This window comes from Choloepus didactylus, chromosome 11 (genome assembly GCF_015220235.1).
Source record: "Choloepus didactylus isolate mChoDid1 chromosome 11, mChoDid1.pri, whole genome shotgun sequence".
NCBI lineage: Eukaryota > Metazoa > Chordata > Mammalia > Pilosa > Megalonychidae > Choloepus > Choloepus didactylus.
The window spans coordinates 85,937,117-85,951,877 of NC_051317.1; positions in this window are offsets into that span (position 1 = coordinate 85,937,117).

Here is a 14,761-nt window from a genome sequence, read left to right on the forward strand (position 1 = left end):
ATGAAGGCAAAAAACCTCATGATTATCTCAATTGATGCAGAAAAGGTAACATTGTGAATGTAATTAACAGCACTGAAACTATATATCTGAATGTGAATAAAAGGGGAAATGTTAGATAGTATATATGGTAACAGAATACATTTTTTTTTAAATCCACAGAATTACCCTACATAAACAGGGAAACCTAACTTAAACCATGGACTATAGACAAGAGAACAATTGTAAAAGTGTGCTATCACCAATTGTAACAAATATTACACACCAATGAAAGGAGTGAATAACAGGGTGATATATGGGAATCCTGTATTTTGTGCATGATTGTTCTGTAAACCCATAACTTCTCTAATAATAAAAAAAGATAACAATTCCATTCATAATGGCAATTAAAGGAATCAAATATCTGGGAATAAATCTAACCAAGATGTTAAGGACTTGTATACAGAAAACTACAAAACATTACTAACAGAAATCAAAGAAGACATAAATAAAAGGAAGGACATTCCATGATAATGGATTGAGAGACTATATATTGGTAAGATGTCAATCCTACCCAAAGTAATGTATAGATTAAACGGAATTCCAATCAAAATTCCAACAGCATTCTTTGCAAAAATGGAAAAGCTAATCATCAATTTCATATGGAAAGAGAAGGGGCCCCCAAAAGCCAAAATCATTCAAAAAAACAACAAAGTTGGAGGAATCAACTTTCTTTGCATTCTTGCTTCAATAGCACTATTTCCACTCCTGTTCCCTTAAATTCTCATTCCCCTGCTAATACAAAAAGTTGCCTTGGCCTGACCAGAAATAAAATCATATGCACAGAAATTCAGGAGTGGAGAGTATATGTTTCAAAAAATTTTGCTTTTTGTTACAAACTTAATTTCCACTAATTTCAGAGAATGAGTAAATAAATAAGTTGGAAGATAAGTTTGCATAGAAAAGATTGGGACAGAAAATAAGTAAGCCCAGAGAAGACTCAGGAAATCTTATTAAATATGTAAGCAAATACTGAAATAAATTAAGGAAAGTCGCTGAGACAAAGAACCACTTTCCATTATCTGTCCTTAGAAAAGAAAAATAAAATGCCACATTTTATAAAGTCTAGGACACTATGAATTTCTGTACCACTACAAAAGTAAAGATGCTGCCAAGCAAATTGTGATGCATCCTCAATTTAAAGTAGCATCCTAGTTTTAGAAATGTTGCAAAGTAGAAAAAAATGTTGATGAAATATGGTATAGTAGGGATATTGACTCCTGAAAACAAAAATTAATGGATTATTTTAAATTATTATGGGATTACAAAATATAATATTGAAACAAGAGCTTCTAGGATAATAAAAAAGAAATATTCTCAACATTGATAATATCCAGAAAGATATTATAGAAAGATGTGGGGTTTTGAAGCAAAATGCCACAATATTCAAGTGGTGCAGTTAAGAAATGAAAAAGCAGATGCAACTGGAATCATGGAAATGTTACTGATACCTGAAAAGGTTGCTGAGCAATCAAAATGGTTAATAATAGGAAAGCACAGGACTACTTGCAGTAGAATGATTGTTTCAGGAGGTTCACAGAAATGTACAGAGTTACTTCTGAAAGATATTTTCTAAGAATTCTGCCAAATTATAAGAAATTTCATGACTTCTAGACCCAGTTTATTTTTGCCTAAAGAAGATACAAGTCCTGCCAATTACATCCTTTCTTACCATCTGCACTGTATATGATAGAAAAATAATTATATTGCCATGTACCGTGATAGAAAAAAATTATATTGAAAGAATACAAAGCACAGAAATAATATAAAAATTTTTAAACTACATCCTTATAGACTCTATATAAATATTGAGATATCAGAAAATAATAGCATCCAAGTATGACCAATTTTAATTACTTATAAATCACTCCTACTTATATCTACTGGAAGGTATATAAGTTTATGAAATTGACGTCTGGTTAAGAAAATGTTCAACATTAGTAATAAGAATATCTGACATCTTTCAATTCATAAAAGGGCCATCAAATCAAGAACATTATAATGAAATAGGGACTAATTTAGAGATGCTGATTTAATCTTCTCCTTTTATAGTAAGTCAATTATGGGGAAAAAAACTACATAGGTCTTAACTTGATCTTGACATAATGATAAAACTTGAAGACAGACATCCTGACATGGGTCATATGACCTAATAAGACAACTTGAAGTTCTGTGCCAGTTCAAATAACCTACTTCCCAAGCTACTGAAAATTGCCGTGAACTTTAATAATGATACGAAAAGGGAGTCTCGTTTAAATAAATTCAAGTCAACACAAATGGGGAAAGGGCCATGTATTCTGATGGATGTGTTCACTGAATGTAAAAGGCAAATTATTGAAGATAGAGTGAAAGGGAAAAATCTATAAATGTCCAGACTCCCTGTGGTAGAAGGGGGATTAACCACATGGAAATTAAAGAAACATTAAGGAAAAACATTCTGTTCACATATGGAGAAAATATTAAAAGCATCTCACTGCAGGCAACTAGATTATGGCAATGCATTTGCAGACTGAGTTCTAACATCCATTAAATGTTATGAAATGGAACAGTATAGACCCAGAGGCATGGGAGATCAGGCTGTTGATGAAAACATAGAAACCAGAAAATGGATGGATCACTCTTAAATAAAACAGACAGAAGATTCGTCAACACCAGCAATTTATTGCAACCTATGCAAACACATTGGTACAAATGAACAGCATGCGCTGTGAAAACTTGGAAGGAGAGAGCAAACTAAAAAGGGTTCTTAAGTTAATTCCATAAAGCAGTGTGATCTGGACCTATTGGGCTGGAATAAATAGAGGAGGAAGCCAACCTGGAGATGTTACTTGAGAGACACCAAAATACTCCTCGTTTAAAAATAATCTCCAGGTCGGCCCTGGCACAGTACATGAAATCCCCTTGTTACTCCTTTAGATAAGGTTATTTAAAGACTTTGTATTTAAAATATTAGTATTATCTACACATTATGTCCACCTAGTCTTATTTCATGCTGCTCCCTCTTAGAAAATGCCTTTGCCCGGTCCTCCTCCCTGCTGAACGCATTCTTCAGGGCTCAGGTTAAATATTACTCCTCAGGGACACTTTCCATATGCCACCAACTGCCCACTCTGCCCCACTGCATTCTCCAGGGATCTGTGGCATGGACTCCAACGTGCATCGTTTCTGCTGACATGTCTGTTTACCGCACTGGGCCGAGACTCCTTCAGAGGTAAAGATGGCTTCTTCCTCCATCGTTGCCCAGCCAAGGCCTGGCATATTAAGGCTCTACAAAAAAACAGAGTTAAGGGAAGAGCTCTCACTGTTTGGATAGCTAACTAGTCTCCGTGAAGAAAGGCAGTACCTGGATATTTATGTTCAGGTTCAAGGTCAGCCTCACAGTGGTGAACCTTAAGTAAGAGGGCTGCTAGCTGCCAGCACTGGGCTGTTTCACCAGCTCCTAAATAAGGGGTCTGGTACCAAGCTGATGCCCAAGGAATACACAGCACAACTCAGGAGGATGGGAATAAAGAGAAAAAGAACCCCAAGGAGAAAGGAAGGGCATCAACAGAGAATATATAGGTAATACAAGCCTCCCTTTCAGAATTTGGCATAAGCCAAGCCCACATACCCTGGCCCGTCAGCAATAGGATTTAGTGTGGGGAAGTGAGAAGGGAGCCAGATCATCAGAGAGGATCAGTGTTGACGTTTTGCAGTTGTAACTGGGTGAATTGCCTCTTTGAGCCTCAGGTTCCTCATCTGCAGCTGTCTGACTGCTGGGATTTGAGATGATTAAATGAGAAAATAAATGTGAAATCACTGTATGTGGTGCTGTAGGAAGGAAAAATACTGTTTTTCTCTAACCAATATGATGATGTAGGTAAAGAAGCTCCCTTTTAACTAAAATAAATATACCGTGCAGGGAGGCAATATTTGTTCTAGCAATTTAGGTTGGCACAATGACTACCAAAACCTCTTGGGTATTTTATCAACAACTTTGATGATAGGTACAGAAATATAACACAACTACAGACACTAATGAATGAAAATCTTTTGCTAGCTATTGTGGATTAAACCAAGGGGCATAACATAGGGGAATCAGCAGTTCAAGTTCAATTACACACATTATAACACACCTATGGGTGAGGCTAAAATTTCCTTCAGAGGAAAACAGTTCATGATGAATTAACATTGGCTTTAAACCCACCCTGATCAGCCTCTTCTATTTGACATAGAACTAAGCTTGCTGATATAGACATTCCCCTCAGTGAAACAGGAGGAGAAGAGATGCTGATAAAAGAGAAGCACAAGGCAAGAAGGGACAGAGTGTGGAAAATGGGTAAAATTTTAAAAATCACAGAACACTAGAGCTAGAAGGGACCTTACAAGCCACCTAATCTAGAGACCGTCATCTTTGTACGTATGACTGGTTTGGCCAACATGGGGCACTCGACAATTTTTGACATCAAATACTTTGTTGTAGGGTCTGCCTACTCCATTTCTCCACCGGCCCCTCCACTCTGAGAAACTTCTGATATCTTCCTGACCCCAAAAAATATTTGAGTTGGTGACCTCAAAATTCCAGTCCCTTCACCCTACTGCCCAGAGAGGCTGGAACTTGCCCAACTGTTTACTGGCAACACTACAATTTAACATCCAAAAATTCTGATTCCTAACCAGTTCTTGCACTATGAAGTCTAGCGAGAAGGCCCCTTAGGTAACTGTAAGTTGGAAGGAAAGGAAGAAAGGGACTTGACGTGGGGTTGCCTTTGCCTGGCAAATAGTCTCTACTTGTTTATTTAAAATGTGGGAGACTGAAGGCCTCCTCAAGCCATCCCATGGCAACAGCACTGTTGTGAACACACTGCTCTTTACGTCACACTGTCTGCCTCCAAGTGAAGTCACTTATGTAAACCTCCAAGATGATTTTCGTTTGAGTGTTTCTTTTAGGCTGACATCTACTACTCCAAAAGCATTATTTGTAAACATGTTAGATATCAGATTTCCATCTCTGCCTTTAGTATGAAGTATTTAGAGATCAAAAGATTAGATTAGTCTGAAGAACAAAGTAAAAAAAAATTATTTTAAGGAAAGTGAGCAGGCACAGTTATCTCCAAACAGCAGACAGCTAAAGCAAGGGCCTGACAGGCACAAAATTATTCTACCCATCTGTTTGTTTCTAGAACTCAATGTTACAGGCACTTTTTTCACATTAAAATCTAATCAATTCCCTTCTCTCCCAGATTATCTGCTGCTACTGTCAGATAATGGTTCATTTCTACCATTTACAGCCCACTTTTGGAAAATATTCAGCAAGTTAGAAAAACTTCTGGTTTTTTTTTTTTTTTAATGCTGTAAAAAAGGAGTCAAAACATTACCTACCCACAGCTACTTTTGCACAGTAAAGATGACTGATATTTAAGTTTCTTTCCACAATTCCTGGCTAACTAAATAAAATACACTGGACATTTGAATAAAATCTCTAGCCTTTCATTTATGGTACCATAATTACCAACACAAGACTGACCTCTACTGGGTACATCGGTTCTTATTAGATGGATCATGACTTATGAAAAGTCAACTGTCCTAAACCAGACTTCTCTGGTTTAGGGCATTAACAGATCATCTGATTCAATTCCCTATGAAAAAGTGATTGAGGAACTTTCTGTAATCAAAATTTTCATCTTTAAGCACTAATTGTATCTAATTATATGTGGCATTTTGATAAGTAGAAAACATAAAGAAATTTACAAGTGATGTCAGTGTTTGTTTCAAATGTTAATTATTGCTTCAGATGATTATTAAGACTTAGAATCCTAACCAGATTTAACCCTTGTGTACATTCTTTTTTAAAAAGTGTTATAATTTTTTTTTAAGCATCGAAAAGCTTTTAAAAAATTGGAATCTTTAGGACCAACTGGCATATATGGAAAAAAACAAAGTTTAATAAAAGATTAAGCTGAATCAGTGGCAGAAATGCTTATTTCATTTATTACATTTCTTCTGTGCCTCTGATTCTGGTCAGCTTTCAGATCTCATGTGAAGTAGCTTTCAGCCACATGATTCTAATCTTCCAAACATATCCCCTATGGTTTGGTTTTGTTTTTTAATAACTTCTGAATCTAAAACACACCTGATTTAAAAATACAGAAACATAGATACATCAGTAGCTGGAGATAAACTAGAATTGCGGGCTCTCAGAAAATCAGAGATACTGCATTTATCCTGGCATCACTATTTTTAGCAGCAAATAGTTCTGCTATCTTCATAAACTATCACTGAAATGTTTGTTGCAGAACCATTCAAAGGTCAGGAGTTCTTAGTGGCAACAGTGAGCAAAAGACCTCTTCATTCCCATGTAGGATTAATCTACAATGATAAAAGTACTTCAATTTCTTTCTTTATAAGAGAAGTTGTGGTTACAGAACAATCATGCACAAAATATAGGATACCAATATATAACCCAACCAACAATACCTTACATTGGTGTGGAACATTTATTACAATTGATGGCAGCACATTCTTATAATTGTACTATTAATTAAAGTCCATGGTTTAACTCAGGACTCACTTTTTGTGTAGTGTAGTTTCATGGTTTTTTTTTTTTAATTTGTATTCTGTTACCATATATACAATCTAATATTTCCCCTTTTAATCATATTCAAATATATATTTCAGTGTTGTTAATTGCATTCCCAGTGTGCTACCATTACCACCATCCATTACCAAAACATTTTTTTCATTCAAAATAGGAACCCAGTACATTTTAAGCTTTAATTTCCAAATCCATCCCTGGTATCCTATATTCCAGTTTCTGACTCTATGAGTTTGCTTATTCTAAGTGTTTCAAATCAGTGAGATCATACAGTATTTGTCCTTTCGGCTTATTTCACTCAACATGATGTCTTCAAGATTCACCCGTGTTGTCACATGTATCAGGACTTCATTCCTTTTTATGGCTGGATAATATTCCAATGTGTGTATATACCACATTTTATTTATCCATTCATCGGTTGATGGCACTTGGGTTGCCTCCATCTTTTAGCAACTGTGAATAACGCCACGATGTACATCAGTGTGCAAATATCTGTTTGAGAATTTGCTTTCAATTATTAAGGGTATATACCTAGTAGTGGCATTGTGAGTTCATATGGTAGTTCTATACTTGGCTTTCTTAGGAACCCCTAAACTGTCTTCCAGAGCAGCTGCACCATTTTACATTGCCACCAGCAATCAATGAGTGTTCCCATTCTCCATATCCTCTCCAACAACTTTCATTCTTCATGTTTCAAGAGCAGCAATTCTGTGTGAAATGTTATCACATTGTGGTTTTGATTTGCATTTCCCTGATGGCTAATGATGTTGAGCATCTTTTCACATGCTTTCTGGCTTTTTGTATCTTCTTGGGAGAGATATCTGTTCAAGTCATTTGCCCATTTTTCAGTTGGGTTGTTTGTCTTTTTGTTGTTAAGTTGAAGGATTACTTTATATATTCTGGATGTTAATTTTTATTGGACATGTGGTTTCCAAATATTTTCTCCCATTGTGTAGGATGTCATTTTACTTTCACAATCAAGTCCTTTGAGGAACAAAGTTTCTAATTTTGAGGAGGTCCCATTTATCTATTTTTTCTTTTAAGAGTTACTTGTGCTAAGAAACCATTGCCTAATACAAGGTCCTGAAGATATTTCCCTATGCTTTCTTCTAGGAATTTGATAACTCTAGCTCTTATATTTAGGTCTTTGATCCATTTAGAGCTGATTTTTATGTATGGTGTGAAGTATGCGTCCTCCTTTTTTTTAATTTTTTTCGCAAATGGAGATCCAGTTTTCCCAGCACCATTTGTTGAATATCCTGTTCTTTCCCAATTGAGTGGTCTTTGCCACTTTGTCAAAAACCTGCTGGCCATAAAAGTGAGGGTTGATTTATGAGCTCTCAATTCTATTCCAGTTGTCTGTATGTTTGTCCTTATGTTGGTACCATGCTGTTTTGATCACTGTGGCTCTGTAATAAGTTTTAAGTTTGGGAAGTGTGAGTCTTCCAACTTCATTCTTCTTTTTCAAGGTGGCTTTAGCTATTTGGGGTCCCCTACCCTTCCATATAAATTTGATGATTGGCTTTTACATTTCTGCAAAGAAGATAGTTGGAAGTTTTATTGGGATTGCATTGAATCTATAAATTGCTTTGGGTTAATATTGACATCTTAATAATGTTTAGTCTTCCAATCCATGAACACAGAATGTCCTTCCATTTATTTAAGGTTAGGTCTTCTCTGATTTCTTTTAGCAATGTTCTGTAGTTTTCTGTGTATATGCCTTTTACTTTCTTGTTTAGAATTATTCCTAGATATCTGATTCTTTTAGTTGATATTGTGAATGGATTTTTTTTTCTTGATTTCTTCTTCTGATGGGTCATTGCCTGTGTATAGAAACGCTATTGACTTCTGGGTGTTGATCTTGTACCCTGCCACTCTGCTGAATTCATTTATTCACTCTAGGAGCTTTGTGGTGTATGTTTCAGGATTTTCTGTATATAGGAATATAGGATCATGTCATCAGCAAATAGGTAAAGTTTTATTTTTTCCTTTCAATTTGGATGACTTTTATTTCTTTTTCTTGCTAATTGCTCTGGCAAGAACTTCCAGTACAATGCTGAGTAACAGTAGTGACAGTGGGCATCCCTGTCTTGTTCCTGATCTCGGAGTGAAAGCTATCAGTCTTTCCCCATTAAGTAGGATATTAGCTGTGGGCTTTTTATATATGCCCTTTATCATGTTGAGGAAGTTTCCTTCTATTCCTTGTGTTCTAAGTGCTTTTATCAAGAAAGAGTGCTGGATTTTTTCAAATGCCTTTTCTGTATCAATTAAGATGATCATGTTTTTCTTTTTGCCTACATTCTGTTAATGTGGTGTATCACGTTAACTGATTTTCTTATTTTAAACCAACATTCCATACCAGGGATAAATCCTACTTGAGCATGGTGTATAATTCTTTTAAAATTCTGTTGGATTCAGTTTGCTGGTATTTTGTTGAGGATTTTTACATCTATATTCATAACAGATATTGGTCTGTAATTTTCTTTTCTTGTGATAACTTTATCTGCTTTTGGTATGAGGGTGATGTTGACCTCATAGAATGAATAGGGTGTGTTCCCTCCCCTTCAATTTTCTGGAAGAGTTTGAACAAAACTGGAGTTAGCTCTTCTTGGAATGTTTGGTAGAATTCCCCTGTAAAGCCATCTGGTCCTGGGCTTTTCTTTGTTGAGAAGTTTTTGTTTACTGATTCAATCTCTTGACTAGTAATTAGTTCGTTGAGATCTTCTATTTCTTCTTGAGTCAACATAGGTAGTCTGTGTGTTTCTAAGAATTTTTCCATTTCATCTAGGTTATATAATTTTTTGGCATAGAGTTGTTCATAGTATCCTTTTATAGTCCTTACTTCAGCAGAGTCAGTAGTAACGTCCCCCTTTTCATACCCGATTTTCATTATTTGTATTCTTTTTTTTTTTTTTTTTTGTCAGTTGGAGCTAAAAGTTTGTTGATTTTATTGATCTTTTCAAAGAATCAACTTTTGGTTTTCTTGATTCTTTTGTTTTGGGGTTATTTTGTTTGTTTGTTTTCTATTTCACTTATCTCTGCTCTGATGTTTGTTATTTCCTTCCTTCTGCTCATTTTGGGTTTAGTTTGCTCTTCTTTTTCCAGTTCTTCCAGTTTTGAGGTTAGGTCTCTGATTTGAAGTCTTGCTTCTTTTTTAATGTAAGCATTTAGAGCTATAAATTTTCCTCTCAGCACTGCCTTTGCTGTATCCCATAAATTTTGGTATGTTGTATTTTCACTTTCATTCACCTCAAGATATTTCCTAATTTTGCTTCTGATTTCTGTTATACCTAGTTGGTTTAGAATATCATTCAAGTCTTCTGTTTCCATACTGATCTTAGGTCTAGATGTTTTCTCCATTATTGAAAGTAGTGTAGCAAAGTCTCATATGATTAAAGTAGTACCATCTAGTTCTTCCTTCAAATCTGTCAGTCTTTTCTTCATATATTTTAAAGCTCTGTTGTTAGGTGCATATATACTTACATTTGTTACATCTTCCTGTTGAATTGTCCCCCTTATCAGTTTATAATGACCATCTTTGTTCCTCATTACTGTTTTTGACTTAATGTCTATTTTATCTGATATTAGTATAGCTACCTCAGCTCTTTTTTTTTACTACTTACATGGTATATTTCTTTTCTACTGTCACCCTCTCACTTGTATCTTTGACTTTAAGGTGAGTCTCTTGCAGACAGTATATAGTTTGGTCATGCTTTTTAATCCATTTTGCCAATCTCTGCCTTTTGACTGGAGAGTTTAATTCATTTACACTTAAAGTCACTACTGACAATACAAGACTTTCTTCTGCCATTTTGCTATTTAGCCTTTGTAAGTCTTATACCTTTTTTTTCCCTCATTTCCTTTAAAGCCTACTTTTATATTCATTTTCTTTTTGTGTTATACCATATTAAGTATCTTCTCATTTCTATCTGGATATACTTTTCATCTGTTTTCCTTGTGATAATCAAGGGTTAAAATTTAACATCCTAAATATATAACAATCATATTTGATTTAATACCAGCTTGACTTCAATAGCATACATATACAATGCAACCACCCCAACTTTTTTAGTCCTTGTCACAAATTATATCTTTGTACATTGGAAGTCCAAAAGCATAGACTTCTCATTACTTTTGATGCATTTGCATTTTAGCACCTGTAGGAAGTAAGAAGTGGAGTCACATACCAAAAAATGAAATACCATAGTACTGGCATATACAATTTCCCATATGGTTATCTTTACCAGAGGACTTTATTTCTTTATGCTGCTTTGGATCACTGTCTAGTGTTCTTTCCCTTCAATCTGAAGAACTCCCCTTAGCATTGCTTGTAGGACAGGTCTAATGGTAATGAACTCCCTCAGCTACATGAAAAAAAATGAGAATTAAAGGAAGTAGTTGAGGAAGACATCATAGGGGAAACACAATTTCTTTAATGTGTTTTTCTTTAATTCAAAGTTCAAATTATTCCTAAAATTGTTTTTTGATGACACAAGCAATACCCAGTTAAAGGTAAACAAGAACATAAGGAACTGAAGCATTGTGAGCAAGAAGCAACAGACAACAGAAACAGACTTACAAAGATTTCAGATATTGGAATTATTTGACACTAATTATTAAACTACATCTACCAAGACTAAAGAAATAATAGGCATGCTATAAGACATGAACACCCAAAAGGAAACAATAAAAAACAACCAAGCAGACTTGAAAAGAGCCAAATAGAATGTCTAGATGATGTGAAATTTTAAAAATCCAATACATGAATATAATGGGAGACTAGACACACCTAAAGAGAGATGTGGTGAAGTGGAAGAAAGGTCTGAAGAAATTTTCCAGAATGCAGCATAAAAAGACAAAACGATGGAAGTTATATGGGCGATTAAGAGACAGATGATATAGTCAGAAGGTCTAACAAATGTTTAGAGATTCAAAAGTAGAGGAGAGATTGTGACAAAGACAGTATTTAAATTGATGAAAGACCTCAATTCTGTGATTCAAGAAGCACAGAAAATCCCAAGCAAGATAATTTATAAAAAGACATATCAGCAAGAACTGCAGAACAGAAAAGACAAAGCGAATAATCTTAAAAGCAGCCCGACAAAAGAGAGTGACAACTAAATTGGCAGTTAACTTCTTAACAGCAACAATGGATGCCAAATGACAAAGAAATGATAACTATAATGTACTGAAATAAAATAACTATCAACCTAGAATTTTATACCCAGTGAAAATATTGTTAAATAATGAGGACAAAATAAAAATATTTTCAGGCAAACAAAACCCAGCAAACTTATAAAAATAAATTCTTAAGAATGTACTTAAAGAAGGAAAAAAGTGGCAAAATACATGGGTAATCTAATAAAAAAGAACTATTTAAAATGTAGCAAAATATTATGAGGTTTAGAAAGCAATAAAATTAAAACACATTCCAACAATAATAGCTAATTCAGGAAGGTGTTCTTAGAGTCCTCAGGTCCTCATATAGTCTCAGAGGAAGAGAAAGGTATTGACTAACTATAAACCTTGACAACTTAGTATGCAAGGATACATGTAGTGTTTCTAAGGAAATAAGAAAAACAGAGTGCATATTTGTTTCAAATTAATAGAATAAAACATGCAATTACTTTTAAAATCCAAAGTCAAAAAAGTGGGGAAAAAGAATTAGAAAGCATCAATAAAGATTAATTAATACCCAAATATAAACAGTAATTATATTAAATATAAAGTGTCTAAACGTTATAGTTAAAAAATAAAGCCTGTCAAATTGGTTTCTTAAAAAAATCCAACTATATGGACTACACAAGGGATGCATCTAAAATAAAAGAATACAGAAATATTACAAAGAAAACCACTACCAGAGACAAAGAATAACATTTCATAATGATAGAAAGTTACTCTACCAGGAAGATATAAAAATTCTAATTCTCTCAGTAAATTATATTAAAGCAGACAACATAAAATCAGCAAAAATGTAAACAATTTGAACAAGATTATATACAGAAAGGAAAAAAAAGTGTTCACCAAATGCAAAATTCAGATTCTTTTCATGTGCACATAGAATGTTAACAAAAAGTGGCCATATACTGGGGAATGCAGCAAATGTCAACAAATTTCAAAAACTGAAATTATACAAACCATTCTTCTGACTTCAGTGTGATTACATTGTAAACCAATGACAATGTTAACTAGAAAATTTCCATACATTTTCACCAGTGATCTACCCAAGATTTAAGAAAGAAATAATTCCAACCTTATACAAAATCTTTGAGACAAAAGAAAAAGAAATAATCTCCAGCTCAGTTTATAACATTGATCAGAAAACCAATAAGGATAGTAAGAGAAAGGAAAAGGAAATTTTTTAGGCCAATTTTACTCATGAACATAGATGAAAAAAACTGCAAACTAAATTTTAGGAACATACTCCAGCAAAATATTAGAATGACTTAGATTTACCCCCAGGAGCACAAGGTTTGTTTAATATTAGAAAATCAATTACAGAGGCAATAGCCTCTTCAAGAACAAAGTCGACACCCCTTTCCAACATGAACAAGTTAGGGTGGTCATTGCCTAGACATCCACGAGGTTTGGGAAAGCGACTAGAGGAAGGGGTAGCAACAGGCCAGACGGAATTTAACAAAGGATTATGAATACTGAATCTCTATGTAATTTTTTTTTCTTAGTTGCTAGAAGGAAAGACTTGAAATGGTGGAACTGTAACCCATAGCATCCTTTGAAGTATGTTCCACAGCTACTTGTTAAATTGTAATTTGAACGTTATCACCTTTTTGTATATATGTTACATTTCACAATAAGGAAATAACTGAAACTATGGTGCTATAACGTAACATTTTTGGAAATTTCCTATATAACTACTTGTTAAATCATACTTTGAAAGACATTATCTTTTTGTATATATCATATTCCACAATAAGGAAATAACTGAAACTGTGGAACTATATAACCCAAAACATTCTTTGAAATTTGTCCTCTACTTCTTAAATTGCAGTTGGAAAGTCACCACTTCTATGTATATGTTATATTCTACAATAAAAAATGATTTAAAAAACAGCATGTAAGTAAAAAGATGATCAGTTAAAAAAAAAAAAGAAAATCAATTAATGTAACTTACTCCCATTGACAGATTCAAAGATGGAACCAATATAATCCTCAACAAATACTAAAAGCATTTGATTAAAATTCAAAATCAACTTATAGTTAGATAAGCAAACAAACAAAAATGCTTAGCACAATCTGTAAATAGAAAAGAACTTCTCTAAATACGCTAAAAGGTAGCTACGAACACACTAGTGTTAAAAGCTTTCCCTTTGAAATCAAGAACAAGATAGCGATGGCCACTATCCCCACTTCTATTCTGCAATATTCTGGAGGTCCCCAAAGCTGTAAGGCAAAAGAAACAAATGGTATAAGGATTAGAAAGTATATTAATTATCTTACTGCTTCATAACAAATTACCCCAGATTTCAGTGGCTTAAAGGAGCAAACATTTATTATCTCAGTTTCTGTGGGGCTAAGAATCCAAACGCAGCTCAGCTGTGTCCTCTGGACTCCCACAAGGCTGAAATCAAGGTGTCAGTCTGCAGTCACCTCAAGTCTCCACTGGAGGAGGATACACTTCAAGATCATTCACATGGCTGGTGGCAGGCCAAAGGTCCTCACTGGCATTTAGCCAGAGATATCAGCTCCTTGCCATGGGGCTCTCCACCAAAAGGCAGCTGGCTTTCCTCAGAGCAAACAAGAGAGTGAGAGGGCACGCAAGACGGAAGCCAGAGTCTTTTTGTAACCTACTCATAAAAATAATATCCCATCATTTGTGCCATATTCTATTCATCAGAAGTGTGTCACTAGGAATAACCCACACTCAAGGAGCGGAGACTACACAAGGACATAAATACCAGGAAGGCAGGGATCACTGGGGCCGTTTTAGATGCTGTATGACACAGAAAAGAAGAACCAAATTATCAGTTTGCAGATTACCTAGAGAATACAGAAAATCCAAAAGAATCACACTATAACATTTAGAATTAAGAAGAAAGTCCAGCAACGTTGTTGGATAAAAAATCAGTAAATAAATGTCAATTTTATACTATACACAAGCAACAAACAAAAAATAATATATTAAATGACACC